We start from the raw sequence: 5,512 nt of genomic DNA on the forward strand, positions 1-5,512 counted from the left end.
AGAGGTACTATTAAGTAAACAAAACTACTACAAAACCAAGCTGCATTTTGGCCACACTGATTATCAGAAGAAAAATAAGAAGCTGGAGATAACAAAATAAAAAAGCCATGCTGGTGCTCAGTTTCCTTCAACMCCACTCTTATCTGTGACAAATCATCTTCCAGTCCCACCTCTTGTTTCCACATTATCAAACACACCAAAGGTGTCACTTGGTGAAACTGCAAAGTGTTCAATTAAGCTGTGTTTAGTTCCATTATTAGATTTGGATCTTCATCAGTTCTGCATTAATTGCTCTGTCTGGCTGCACTAATGGACCGTGGATTAATGGTAAAAGTTCTGTGTGGTGCAGGTGAGCAGCAGATCCATTAATAAAAATGGGATTGATAAATGATCCATTTAAGGCAATAAAATACTCAGGTGGACATTACCTGAGAATTCTTATTTGATTGTGTGTKAGATGTTAGGGCAGGACAAGTATAACAAAAACASTTTTATTTTTCAGTCTCATTTTACCCAAGSTCTCTGAAAAACAAAGCAGCAGCTCCCTCACTGTGTTAGCTGTAATTATTTGTAGATTCTGTCTTTTTTTGGCAAAGCATATGAATGATTATGAAACTTTTTAGGCCAGATTTAATTACTTTGCAAGTGGCAGGCACCCAGTTTTAGTATTAACTTTGAATGATATTTAATAATTCTGGAGTGAGACCACAAGAATCAGCTTCTACACATCTTCATGTATYCTGAAAACTTTCCATAAGAAATCCTAAATTTACATCAAGATCAGAGTTTCCCATTTTGAGTTTTCCAACAATGTTTTCTGCTCTGTCTCCAAATGTGCAAAATGTTCATCCTGAAAGCAGAGTCAAGAGAAGGAAATAATCTGGGTCTGGTCCAAGAATGACATAAATAATTTTCCTTCAGTTTTCATTAAAAATTGTACTGTTGAAGACAAAATAATTTTCACTGACCAACTTCTCCAAACGCTGATTTTTTTTTTTTTTTTTTTGCATGTTAATCATAGTTTTTCTTACTCTGACATCTGATTAGATGTTTCTGTGGGCTGAGGTTTGTTCCCCTCTCTGTTTCATGGATATTAAAAATCTCTGTCCTGTGGGAACAAACAGCATGAGCATCTGTCACACTGGTAATAYTTCCCTTGCTCCACAATAGGGAAATTTTCTCAAATTGCCTGAGTTAATTAAGGTAAATCACAGACTAAAAAAAGTTGTTCCCAACCTGTGTTTAGCTTGAYATTTGTTTCTGAACAGAGCAGAAAAGAGGCTGATGTGCTCAAAATATTTTTTTTTCCAATCTTATGAAAAAAACCACATAACTTCTCCTTATATTTCTACACTTTCTTGGGTTTAATTTAATTCAATGCAAGGCTCGTTGGAAAAAAAATGGTGACAGAAATAATATTGAAGATATAAAGTCAAATAAAAATGTTCAAGAATATAAAAWTTCATCAAATGTGGTTTCTGGATTAAAGTGTGGTATGTCTTGACTGATAGGTGAAGTTGTCTAACTTTTGCTTGTGTAAAGGTTTCCAAAATGACTTTGATATGATTTTCTAACAGTGTGCAGCAAAAAAAAGTTTGTTAATTTATTTCAGTGCACACCTCTAATACATCCCTTGATTGATTTTTGTGCACACCAAGCAGGCAGGAATAGAGATGGAAAGACATTGTGAAAATATGAGAAATCTTGGTGATACTTGAAGGGGGAGGAGGAAAATATCTTTCTATAACCCACAAGAGAACTTGTTTTCATTCTCATCACTAAAATTGCATTCCAAAATTAGTCCTTTTGCAGGAGAAATAATGAAATTGTTTCCTAAAAGGGAGAAGAATGAGATTAAAATAATTTCCTAGGATTTAAAATACTCAGTATTACTACAAATCTGTAGCCCTAACGTGTAACCCTGGCCAAAGGAATGCCAGTGGTGATCTAAGAGATCCCTGCTGTGGTCTCATTTCCCTGCAGTTTCCCCATTTCCTTCTTTTTGACTATATTTTCTTTCAAATTCCTTTGCAGCAGCTCTGGTACCCACCCGACATTCAATGAGCTTTTTCTGTTCACTTGCTGGGCAGAAAACCAGGCCACCAAGGAAAAAAATTTAAAAAGAGAAAAAAAAATAGGAAAAGAAAAAATCTAGGGGGAAAAAACCCAACCCAAAGCAAACCCAGAAATAGTTTTCTGCTGGTTTAGTATATTCACATCCTGAGGTTTTTAGAAGTTTCAGTTTTGCTCCACAGCCTCAGCACAAAGGCAAACCATGGTGTAGAATCTGGAAGATATTTTGCCATATATATTATTGTTTTTTTTTACTCCTTGAGCATTATGGTATCTATTTTTTTCTCATCTGTCTTTTGGACCCACTGTAAAATTCTCTGCATGTATTTGGAGAACATGCAAATGGAAATACATGCAAGCTAAAAAGGAAAAGTGGACAAAATATAGAAAAGGAGTGAAAATGAGGGGGAAGAGACAAGATTTAAGACAATTACAGGAAGGAAAATGGAAATGACTTCTCAACATTCATTTTGTTTGGAAATATCAGAAAAGACTTTTGACATCTGTGAGCTTTTGGCCTTTAAGCTTGGAAAGGTGCCTGGGCTCACCTGGGGAGCAGCCTGAACAAATGTCATTTCCAGCTGGGAGAMGTGAGAGAATGCAAAAATTAAAGTGCTTGGATCTGACAAGGAACTTTCTCACRCAGCTCCTGGTACCTGCACTGAGATGTCAGAAATGCACAGGGTTTGGAAGGGAAGCAAGGACKGATTTTCAGTGCTCCAAATGAAGTACAAATAGAGAAAATCAGATGTTTTGTACCAGTCTGGCAGCTCATTCCACCAGTGGTTATGTACTCTGGGATTTCCCTGCACATATGCAGAAAATAAATCACAGCCTGATATTGGACAGAACAGGTTTTTCCTTAACTGGCTGGTTAAAAATCTCCATTACCAAACAAACAATGAAAACCCGTGACAATACCTATATTTCATGATGGCACACTGACAAGCACTACATATAAATCCTGTTTCCTGACTGAAATCCATTCTTTTTCCTCTGGACTGACCTTTCTGGTTCCCTGATCTCCCTCCTTCCCAACACACAKGGTTTTCAGGGTAATGTACTTTTTAGATGGGTGATTAAATCGAAACTGTTTTCCTCAGCACTCRTGGGTTCATGTTACCTCAAACAATTGATTCAGGAAACATGGACTTTTATTCTCTGCCAGCTTACATTTTCTTCCATTTCAGCAAAGATATGTGCATTTAATTCATCTCATGGATTTCATCCATCATCTGACTTCAGTGTGTTCATTGCTTTGCTTTTCCTTTCCCGCTCCTTCTTTTTGTGTTAGTGGGTGTTAGTGATGCCAGAGTGAATTTTTCTTTTTTTCTTTTATATATTTGCAAACTTCCCAGTATTTTCCCCACTCTTTTCCCCAGCTAGAAAGAATAAACACATCCCAGAGCTCCAAGTCCTGGGGGTACAAAGCCCCCACCCTATCTTGGCTCTTCCTGGGAACCAAGGCTGAGCACAAGATCTGTGAGACACATTTTCATAAACAAGGACAGCTGGTGCTGAGGGTGGGGGGCTCCAGAGAAGGGGCTTGACCTGGGGGGAACTGCATGAACACTTGTGCTCCTAATTGGTGCTTTTTATGAATTTAGAGTTTTATCAATGCTAATTTCCAAAAGCCTATCAAACTGCATTCACCCCTGTGGGGATGGGCTTTGGTGGATATTCTTCCATAACTGCCCCTGGAGCTCCAATACAGATTCACTTTTATATMACCTCCTATACTGAAATCATCTGCAGTTTCATTTCTGGGTTGAAAAAGGCAACATTAGGGCTGCTGATAGAACCTTTTTCTTGGCCCATTCATATCCAAATGAGTCTTYCAAGTTTCTTCACTGATCACCTGCATGGCAAGGTTGCAATTTATATTTTCACTTTCATCAACTTTCTCTTTTCTTTTTACATCAAATTCCATATATAAATGTTTGCAATGAATTCTAGATGTTGGCTCCATACTTTTGTTAGTTCCATCCTATCTTTCATCAGCTAATGTGGGATTTTTGCCTGGATTTTGGGGGGATTTCTTCTGAGGATTCACCTGACTAAAGGGTTGTAACACTTTCCCTTCTAACCTGTCAGTCTGGCAATTATTTTGAACTTTGGGAATGGCCTTTTATCCAAATTCCCAATGCTCATGAGGCTTTTAGGGATGCAAGAGTTTATTTACAATGACACAACCACTAACATCTCTTTTCTTTTCTGCTAGAAACTCAGATCAGGAGCTTTCTTTTAAGAGTTCATCCCCAAAGGTAAAATACAGAGTTTTATTGCCAATCATGAAGGGAGCTGTATCAATTCTCTGCAGTTTACCACTTGCTCCTGACCATCTGTCCTTTTKCAAAGGTTCCTTGGCAAAACATTTTCCTTTTTTTTTTTGTTTTCAGGGCACTCAGCTGTGCCCTGGTGCCACAGCAGCTCCCAGCAAGGAGACATCAAATCACACACCAACCTCCCACAGGGCATTAAATCCTTTTTGATAATTTCTCTTCTGGASTCCTGAGTCTGTGTGGCTGCATCAAAACGTTTTGTGGCCAAAGCCATGGGTTTAATTACCTTTAATTAGTACTCTTAGGAATGCCTGGTAAGGGGAGGTGAAAGGGGACAGAGATTATGGGTAATATGTAGTAAGAGCAAACTCTTCCTAAGGAGGAGAGGAGTGAGCAGATGTGCCACATTATTTTTCTTTAGGAAAGGAGAAAAGTCTTGGCCTGTTTAACTGGAAAACACAGAAACACAAAGTCCATGGTTCTGCAGCCGTGGCCTTTCCCCCTCCTTTCAATTTTCCTTGTCCCAAACAGAAATTCCATCATGTTGGAATTCCAGACAGGTTGCTCTGTGCAGTTTTCAGCCCTGCTTTAAAATAATCCCTGTTTGAGCCAAATCCTGACAGAGCTTCCCAAGCACATTTCCAATAAAATCCCTGACAGATCAGGTAGAAATCTGTGATCAGGTRGGAGTCCCTGCAGTTTTCTTCTCTTCCCCCCATGGATGGTTTTTGCAGGCCCACATCAGGCATTTTGACTGAAAAATCAGTTCTCCATAAATAAAATAAAGGACTGTATTAAGTCAAGAAGCTCCCCTGTTGGTCTTTGCTTCATTAACACTCTTCCCTGGTCTCCAATGGATGTTCAAGTTCTCCTTGGGGAAAATAAACACCTCTCCAATCTGTTTTTCACCTCTCATTTTTTTAATTTATTTACTGATTTCTGGTGAGCTAAAAAACATGCCATCAAGCTTCAGGAGCTTTTATGTTGCATTTAATTTCCTTCCAAGGTGCTTTTCTCTGTTGGATTCTCTGCAGCACCGTCAGGGTTTGTTTTGAGATTCGTATTTTCTTAGCTGAACTGATTTCTTTTGTGGTAAAATAAACTGAACCACAAACYTTTTTAGAAATGAGGAGTGGAGCATCTGTTGTGTTAGTCAA

Source organism: Malurus melanocephalus, unplaced genomic scaffold, assembly GCF_030028575.1.
Source record: "Malurus melanocephalus ecotype Western Australia unplaced genomic scaffold, MMel_1.1 scaffold_27, whole genome shotgun sequence".
NCBI classification, from domain to species: domain Eukaryota; kingdom Metazoa; phylum Chordata; class Aves; order Passeriformes; family Maluridae; genus Malurus; species Malurus melanocephalus.